Raw genomic sequence first — 10,544 nt, forward strand, 5'->3', positions numbered from 1 at the left:
TGTCCATGCATTTTTTCATGCAGGCTCTCGTGTTTCTGTGACTTCTTATGTCTCTTCTAAGTAGGGTCTCATTCACACATTCTAACCATTCTTTCCGCGGCCCACCTCTGGGTACGTTGCCATTTACTTTACCTTGATACACTTGTTTCGTTAGTCATTCATTTGGCATTCTCTCAACATGTCTCGCTACCGTATAGTACAGTCGGTACAAATAATTCTTAAATTTTTAAAAATTACATGACACTATTTTGCAATTATTTAAAAAATGGATGTTGCAAAATAGTTCTCCTTTGACCCCAAAACCTCAAGTCTTTGCTCTTCAGGTTCTTTATATTTTTATTATTTTTTATTCTTTTTCCGCTTTCCTCTAACTAAAAAGGGTCGCACAAATGACAGGCCATTTTGAATACCTTGTTAAAATATTTTAAAGAGATCACGACCGTTAAACCTACGAAGAAAAAAAGAGACACAAGCAAATTTATTGTCCTCCTCGCGACCCAGCTTCGTAATTGTGGTAAAGATGTCTTCACTCTGGGAATTCTTTAATGAGTTTCTTTACGAGGGCAAGACTCAGAAATTTGTCGACTCAACAAAACTGTTTGTGATTTATATAAAGTTTTAAGTAATATATTTTTATTGCTGGGCTAAAACAAAATTTGGGGCATTCTATAGCAGGTAAACCGTTTTGGTATATTTTAAAAATATTTGTAAGGGTGGCCATTGGTCAGGGAAAACCTAGATATCAGCCACAAATCAGGGAGTTTGATTGATCCTTGTTTTATTGAGAAAAGTCAGGGAATTTTATTGGTTTCTAGTTCTGTTTTTTGTGGTTGCTTCCTGCCGAAGATTATGTTTTTAATTAAATAATGTATTATTTAGTTGAAAATTTAAAAGTTTTATTAACAAGTTATAGTTGTTGCTTAAAAATTCAACTAATTTTTTTAAAATTCGTCTTTGTGGGTTAGAGATTCAACTATTATGGTAGAAAGGAATTTTTTTATTGATAACTCATATTTTGTTAAAAATTTAACTGAAATATTTTTTAGTTGAGGATTCAAGTCTTTTTTTAAATTCGTGTTTTTTTTAAGTTTCCAGTTACTTTTTCAACTGAAACTGTAACTTTTCCCTCTTTTTTTTAAAAGTGATGTTCTTTGTTTAAAATCTGTCTATTTTATTGAAAATTTGTCTATTTTGTTGAAAAATTAATCTTCTTCTTTTGAATTTTCAACCATAAATTTAATTAAAATAAATTTTCTATCCGAAAATATCCTGCTTTACTGAAAAATATTTATTTGCTGAAAATTTATCTTTTTGGTTGGAGCATTTCAATTAAAAATTTCCTGCCTTTGGTGGAAAGTTGTTCTATTTTCTTACTAATTAAATTTTTTTAAATAATTTTTTGGTGAGATTTCTCTTTTTTGGCAGAATATTGATCTTATTGGTTGAAATTTGTCGTCTTGTTGATTACAAACTTGATCTCTATTGTTACAAACTTAATCTTTTTTGGTTGAAATATTAACCATGACATTTCTTGTGATTCGTTCATCTTTTTGTTGTTTGAATACTCATCTTTTTTTAATTGAAATATTTTGTTGAAAATTTAACTCTTTAGATAAAAATTGAACTGATAAAATTTTTGTTCTTGTTGTTGAAGTATCATTTATTATATAACTTTTTGTTAAAAATTCGTCTTTTCTGAAATTCAAAGTTTTTGGTTGAAACTTCAACTCTCACCCAAAAAATTCATCTTTTTGTTTAAAAATATAACTATGAGGTTAAAAATACAACTGTTTTTTGTTAAGGTTTAATCTTTTTTTATTAAAAATTTGACCATTTGGTTGAAAATTTAACTCTTTAGATGAAAATTGAACTATTAAAATTTTTTTCTTGTTTAAATATCATTTATTACATCCTTTTTTACACTCTTCTTTTTTTTGAAAACTCCACTATCATCTAAAAAAGTGGACTTTTTGTTTTAAAAAATGTAACTTATCAGCTTCAGAATTCAACTGTATTTTGTTAAAGTTTAATCTTTTTTATCAAAAATTTAACCATTTCGTTGCAAATTCAATTATTTCGTTTAAAGTTGAATGTTCTGTTGAAAATTCGTTTCTGCTTTCTAGTTCGAAAGATTGTAAATGCAAGAGTTAGGTGAAAAATTACTGTTTAAAATAAAAATTTACTATTTCGATAAAAATACTACCATTTTTTTTAAATGGAAGTATTTTGTTAAAAAATAATCTTTTTTTTTTTGTCAGAACTTGAAATTATTTCGTTAAAAATCGTCTATTTGTACAGTAAAAATATGCACTCTTTAAGATTTAAAATGTATCTTTTTTTGTTTCTTGAAAATTCAACTGTCTTCTAAAAAATGCAACTATTTAATTGTCAATGCTACTGTTTTTTATAGAAGTTTAATTTTTTAATTTAGCCATTTAGTTGAAAATTAATCTTTTTATGTTAAAAATACAGCAATATGATTAAAAATTTAACTATTGTTTTGAAAATTCAGCTATTGAATTGAAAATTTTACTAATTTTTAAAAATTTTATTTTGAATTTTATAAAAGTTATCTTTATTGATTGAAATCAAAAAATTTGACACCTTAAAAATGTATTAGGAAATTGTTTCATTCCGTTTATAAAAGATTCTATGCTAAAAATATTGTTTTTTAAAATGTTTTATCTCAAAATAAAATTCTTCTAATTTATCTGGTTTAAAGCAAGCGCAACCTTCCTCATATACTGTAATTATTATAAAAGCAAAACATTTTTATTGAGTCAATCAGTACGATTCATTACAAAATTGGTTTAATTTTGAGTCGTTGAAAGTGGACATTGTTCACTTCGTGGAGCTTTAGATTAAAAATAATGTTTCACTTCATTTTTATTGAATATAAAAATTTCCAATAAAAATTTTACACTTTTAGTCCACTTTGGAATATTCCAAACCTGAAATCCAATTATGTAAATATTGTTTTCGTTGATATTTTTTTATAATCAGAATTTTGTTTTCTTATGTTACAGGTGAGTTTCTGAGAAATTATTTTTAATTCAACTCTGAGTAAGTATTAACTAACAACTATCGAATCATCTATCGAATAATTATACTCTTACATAAAAATAAATAATATCGGAAGTATTATCTTTATGCGCGAATCATAATATGACTATTACAATAAAGAGATGGAAGGATAATAATTTCGAAGAATCCTTGAGTAGTAGCATTATTTTCTATTTCGAAAGATGTACCTGAAGTTCAGAACGTTCAAGAGAATTAAACATTTTTTCCTATTTTTATTTTATCAAAAAACATTGTTGCAACTACAAGTAATATAATGCATTCGAAGTTTATTTTTTAATCTGTTTTTGAAATATACATTGAATCAATATTTTAGTGCTTTTTCTCAATTTTTTCAATTTTATACCAAATTGTTAAATTTTGCTTCTAAAATATTAATTTTATAAAATATAGTTGAATTTAAAAAAAAGTAGTCGAGTTTGCAACAAACAAAAAATTTGTGAGTTAAGAAAGAAACAATTTTCCATCAAATTATTTAACTTTCAAACCAAAAAGACGAATTTTCAAAGTAGAACATTATTTTGGAAAGAAAAAAGATGAATTCTCAAAACAAATTACATACATTTTTAACCATGTAGTTATAACTTCAACGAAGAAAATGAATTTTCCACCAAAAAGGACGAATGTTCAACAAATTACATTTTTCAAATAAATATTTTGACTAGTGGATGGATATTTTCGTTTCTTAATTCTTAAAACTAATAAATAAAATAATAAGCTTAAAAATGGAGTAGTTAAATTTTCATTTAAGAAAATTAATTTGCATTAAAAAATGAAATTTTTAAGCCAAAAAAGAATTTGATACAAAACAGTTAAATTTTCAACCCGAGACTATGGATTTCCAAGAAAAAAGGTAAGTTTAGTCTGGGATTGAAAATTTAACTTTTTTGTATCAAATTCTTTGTTGACTTAAAAATTTGATTTTTTAATGCAAATTAAATTTCTTAAATAAAAATTTAGCTACTCCATTTTTAAGCTTAGTATTTTATTTATTAGTTTTAAGAATTAAGAAACGAAAATATCCATCCACTATTCCAAATATTTCTTTGAAAAATGTAATTTTTTGAAAATTCGTCCTTTTTGGTGGAAAATTAATTTTCTTCGTTGAAGTTATTATATTGAATTATTAAGATAAATTTTATACTAAATTATTGAATTTTCGATCCCGATATACGAATTTTCTGCAAACAGTTGAATTTTCAATCCGAAAATATTAATATATAATTATTTATCCAAAAACGAGAAATCTCTACCGTACTACATTAATTTTTAAACCAAAAAGAGGAATGTTCAACAAAATAGTTGAATTTTCAATCCAAAAATTTGTTGATTGTAGAAGGAAAAAAATCAAATCAAATTATTGAATTTTCAACCAATAAGTATGATTAGAAATGTTAAATTTTCAATGAAACAATTCAATTTTGATCTAGATAAGAAAATATTTAACTAAAAAAGATGAATTTTTAACAAAAAATTCATTATTGTACTTTTTAACCGAAAAGAATAAATATTCAACTGATAATAGTTTAAAAAATTGCCAAAATTTAGGAAGGAAAATGACCATTTTGAGGTCAATGATGCAGGTCATTTTAAACTTTAATTTATATGTTAATGAACTTAATTATGGTTGTAAAATTATTCATTTTTTAAATTGTGGTCAGTTAGCTAGTAGTTTAAACAAAAAATTAATTTAAAAAAAAATTATTTTATTTTTCTAATTTTAAACATATTTTGCCCAATAGTTAAAATATATTTTAATCACATATTTAAATAAAATGTGTGTGTATATTTTCATAAACTTAATTATCGGTATACAATCATTATTATTTTTTAAATTGTGATCAGTTAGCTAGTAATTTTTTTTGAAATAAAAATAATTTATTTTATTTTTAAAATTTTAATTATATTTTGCTTAAAAGTTGAAATATATTTAACTAAAAAATTTTAAGAAAATTTTCTTATTGGATTCATTTAATTCAGTTCGCATTCAAATAGAAAAAGAAAAAAAAGAGGGGAGCAGGGAAAAGACTGAATGTTGCAATAAATAAATCAGAATTTGGATAATTTATAGATTAAAAAATAGCATTTTAGATAAACAAATATTTGAAATTTTTTTAATGTATCTGCTATATCATCAGAGATTGTACCTTACCGACAGCAGATCAACCCTCCAAACCATGAAGACAGATAATCTACACAATATCGATCAAGTTAAGAATCTTCAATAACAGAAAATGCTTAACGTCTTAATAAGACTAGATGGAAAATAATATTTTTTAAATTAAAATTATTTCGTGAAAAAAAGATCCTACTCCATCTTCACTCCATTGGGAATCGAACCACAAAACTTCTGATTTCCGGTCAGGTGCTTTTCCAATTAAGCTATTAGAGGGATCAGAATAAGAACTCTTAATTCAAGAACATAACGCTAATTTTTAGCCAGATGTTAATGGTACAAGTAATTATTTAAAATTTTTTTAATGTGTCTGCTATATCATCAGAGATTGTACCTTACCGACCGTAAAAAATTTTTTTAAAATAAATACTTGCACCATTAAAACCTAGCTAAAAATTAGCGTTATGTTCTTTGAATTAAGAGTTCTTATTCTGATCCCTCTAATAGCTTAATTGGAAAAGCACCTGACCGGAAATCAGAAGTTTTGTGGTTTGATTCCCAATGGAGTGAAGATGGAGTAGGATCTTTTTTTCAGAAATAATTTTAATTTAGATAAACATTAAAGTCCATTTTTCATAGTTTTAAATTATTAAGTTTAGGAACTGGCAACGTTGCTGAAAAAATAAAGTTCATTTTTCATTGCATACTTTTTAAATTTGGACTACACGTAGGTTTAATACCTGTAGCCATTCAAGCAGGGATAGCACTCGGATGGCTGACCATTTACAATTTACGACCAGTTTGTGTATTCGCTGGGTTTCAACTAATGTCGAGCGGGAGGTTAGATACCTTCGATGATTGTGTGCATTCGATTGTCTTGGCCTTCAAACTCGACCTTTTAAAAAATTGGCTAAGCTCAGAAGACGGTTTTCTGCAGCTTTCCTCTTTCCTGGTCAAACGTCAAGGCAAATGCGTGTTCTTTCAATAAAGTCATTTGCAGCTACGAGCTATTACCGATTCAGATTAAATTCTATTTTTTGTACCTATGTGAGTCCGAGGCCTGTAATTATCATGACACATCACTCCTTGACATTTCAAATCAATATTCCGTCTAAGAAAAATGAGAAAACACTTCTGAATTTCTCGCGCATCGATCCATTTTCTCGTTGTTCTTAAGTTAGATAACCACACTGAAAAAAAATTGATATTGAATCAAGTAAATGTTACTTAATTCAAGTCAATCACAGGTACGAATGAGGGAGATAGAATATGAGTTTGTTCCAAATAAATAAATACTTGCTACCGTATGCTTGGAACAAGTGTGAATTCTTTTAATCTGAGAAAATGTATTCTTAGATAGAATATCGCATTTTATTATTCTAAAACTTTATTGTGTTACTTCATATAGAGATGTATTCAAATGCAGAACATAGTTCACTTCCAAGAAATCATTTCGGATACACTTCAGGAATATATTTTCTTAATATAAGAATATGAAGGATCGGATCAATAGAATGAGCCTCAACGGAACACTATTTTTCAATGAAAAAAAAATTATTTTCGAAATTATTGTTATATAATCTTCATTTTTTAAATGATTAAAACACGTAATTCTCGCACACTGTTACTTACAAACATAATCTTACGCTTAATCTCTTTGAAAAATCGCATTCCACGAGGATTCGAACCCTACCTAAACTACCTAAAAGACTAGTGTCCTAACCGCGCGCTCTACCGACTTCGCTATCGAAGCACTTGGATCTCGGTGACAAAATCTCCAGTAAGAATTTCAAGGCAGTATCGTACGAAGTCGTATGGTGAGCCTCAACCATTTTTAAACTAAACGTTGTGGAACTCAATGTTTCTTTTAAGAAAACATCTTTCTGATGATACTTGAAACTTTTCGAGAGACTTTAATATACCATTTTTTATTTATAAAAATCTTAGAATTGAATTTTACTTATTTCGAAAAAGGCTCTATACTTTTGTTTTCTTAATATATTTAAAAATGTTATAAAATATCTAAAAGTAATAAACAATAAACAAAAATTCTCCATAAAATGCGCAGTTTGCAATTTATCCAACTCGTTTATTGTATATAATACTCTCTTACTCAATTTTTAATGAAAAATAAAATTTCTTAAACACTAATATAAAATATGTGAAAAAGCGAAGTAAGTTTCATTTATTTAACAAGGGACTTAACACTTGTTGTTTCTAAATACTTAAAACGCTTAAAACCGACCCAAAGGTAATGAATAATAAAGAAAAGTTGCATGTACAAAAATTCTTTAATAACATCAAAGACAAAAAATAATGTTCTGCTATACGAAAATTTACATAAACCACAAAGTTTTTAATTTATCGAATGCTTTGATCATACATTGTTTACTAAGACTTGAATATGGAATTGCTTTCCTAAAACAACAATTTAAAATATGCAAAAAATAATTGAACTTCACTTATTTTACAAAGGGCTCAATACTTTTTTCTTTAAAAATGTAATCGGCTTAAAAACGATCTAAAGCTTATAAAAAGTAAATAACTTTTGAGTTAAAAAACGCTTTAATAACCTCAGTGATAAATAAATATTTTCTGATTTTTAAAAACCTCTGTAAAACGCACAGTTTTCGATTTATTTAATTTCTTTTATAGTACGTTTTAATTCAGTTTTTAATTTAAAATAACAATTCCAAACAAAAATAATTTAAAATATGTAAAAAAAATTGATCGCTAGTTTAAATATTACTTATTTAAAAAAGTGCCCGATATTTTATTTTTATTTCAAGTATAAAATACTTCGAAATCAGAAGAAAAAAGAATTTTGTTAAGAAACGTTTGGTGCAAGAACTTGCAGGTTGAAATTAATAGGGTCTCACAGTGGTCGTATTGAAAATATTTATTTGCTTCCTCCTTGCATTCTCAATTCTTTTATTTGAAAAAATTTTGATTGTCAATTTTTTAATTATTCTTTCATAAAACGAAATTCATTCTTAATAAACTTTTTAAAAATGTTATTGAATTCTTTTTCCTTAAGTATTTTGCTTTATAAACGCATAACATTTTTTTAAATTATCTAGAAAATGTAATAATTGTATTTTTAAGCATTTTTTAAAGCTGATAACTTTGTTTTATGCTGTCATATACTTATTTTTTATAATTTACAAAAATGTTTCACGGTTAAAAAATTCGAAATGATTTAATTTTAAGTAGATTAATACATACAAATAATAAGCGAAAAAAATTATAGACGCAGTACATTTATAACCTTTTAATAATTTTAGGAATGAAATTACTTTTGAGTCTTGCATAATTATTTCAAAATTAATAACACTTTTTTTATATCTATTTAAAATTTTTTAATTCTTACCCGCAAAAACTTACCGACGCAATAAACTTATAATTTTTTAAATAGTTTTATGAGTGATTTGATCTGTGTGTCAGCGTAAAGTTTGTAGTTTATCAAAGTTGCAAATTCCTATCTACATTTGCATAAATAAAATTGATTATGTGCACCAATGTTTTGAATTTTATAAATATTATTGAATTTCAAAATAATTGTTAGCGGCGAAGAGAACCAACTTCATATCATCCCGTGCAGAAATTTTGATCTGGCCCTGGGCGGGGCCAGACCAAGCCGGGTCGGGCCCATATCGGGATTCCTGGTCGGGGCCAGACCGCGGATGAAACACACGCCCAGGTCGAGGCCAGGTCCGGATTCCCGATCGGCAAATCGGATCGGTGGCTGGTCTGTGCCCGATCGGTCTCATAATAATACATTTTATACATTTCGCGAATAAAAAGAGATTTATAAACTATAAATATTATTATTTATTAAATATCAAAATGACATAAGTTAATTCTGTTTAACCAGAAACTTAAAAAAAAGTGTTTTTTAGTGTAGGGTCCTCTGCTTTCGATGGCTACCCCAATCTTTGGAATTTCCAATAATTGTTCCAATATGACTTAGAGCCGCTTCCTCTGTTGTTTCTGTGTTTTCATCGCTCATGGAATTATCACTGATCGCTGCTTCTGCTTCTAAAGAAAGTAAAATAAATAAATTATAAAACTCTCAGGCTGGCCGCTGAACTGGAAAACCGGAAAATGGCTGGGAATTTGTTGTAATAGAGAAAATCCGGGAAACGACAGTGATTTTATTTTTTTACCGAAAATTTTGTAAATATTTAAAAAACAAATCCGCCTAAGTACGATTTCAAAATTTTTTAAAATAATAAATTGTATTGTTATCGATTTCAATGATGATATCATTCAGCTCACAATGCGTAATTTAAAAATGGTTTACTTTTATTTTAAAACCGTTTGAAGTTGAGAATTTTGTATAAAAAATATTTGTATTTTATTAACAGTAAATATAAATAAATTATTTTTAAAATGAATATGTAATTTAGGTATTAAAAGGGAACAATAATTCACTTTACAAAACGATTCGAAATCCGCTCAAGATTCAGAATTTTCCAGATTTTAACGTGGAAAAAATTAATTGTTTCAATTCGAAAGATTGTTAAAAAAGAATGTGGAAGATTTTAAGAACTTTCCAGGGGTTTCTAAATGTTATAGGGAACTTTCTTTTCATTTTAAAAGATATTTAAAAATTCTAAAAAAAATTTTAAATAAGTTTAACGTTGAATAAATTTAAAACAACTTCTACATTTCTGAAAATTTTGAAATAAAATTTTGAAGCCTTACAAGGATGTTTAAAGTATTTAGGATAAAAATAATGTAACTTCCAATTTAAGAAGTATTAAGTTAAACAAATTAAATTTTTTAATTTTTAACGTATTTAGCTTGAAATTGTTAAAAATAATATAATTTAAAAAATTTTTAAGTTCATTGATTCTTTAATTCACACCTTTGAAAATGATAACGTGAATTTATATTTTTAAAATTGAATCTGACTCTTTGAACTCATTATTTTTTTTAAATTCTAAATTTTGCAGTTTATGTGCATTTCATGTGAAGTTGTTCAATTGAAAAGTGTTAGAGCCTTTCATTTTTTACGTTTAAATTACTGAGCAATTGAATACAACATTTTTTAATTAAAAAACTCTTGCAATTCAATTTCAAAAGTTTAAAATGTAAGAGTTTAATTTTGAGTGCTTTAATTGGTAGATTATTTTTTTTACTGCAAATGGAAAAATGTTTAGCTTTAGAGTTCGAACTTTTTAATTTGATTGATCGTGAAAAATGTTTGCGAACCTGGAAAAAACCGGGAATTTTTGTCTTAGATTAAAACGGCTACCCTTGCATAATTTTCAGTATCAGAATCAGTACCTGATTGAGGATTTTCATCGAATATTCCTGGCGAAAATTAAGATGATTCGAAAAT

General features: G+C 26.4%; 1 protein-coding gene across 4 annotated transcripts in view; it reads left to right on the forward strand.

Annotated features, from left to right (window-relative positions):
• The window catches only part of LOC117182318 (furin-like protease 2), a 731,195-nt gene that overhangs the window by 403,820 nt on the left and 316,831 nt on the right, over positions 1-10,544 (forward strand). The gene's annotated exons all lie outside the window — the stretch shown is intronic.

The sequence above is a fragment of the Belonocnema kinseyi genome, chromosome 10 (assembly GCF_010883055.1).
Source record: "Belonocnema kinseyi isolate 2016_QV_RU_SX_M_011 chromosome 10, B_treatae_v1, whole genome shotgun sequence".
In the NCBI taxonomy this organism is placed as follows: Eukaryota; Metazoa; Arthropoda; class Insecta; order Hymenoptera; family Cynipidae; genus Belonocnema; species Belonocnema kinseyi.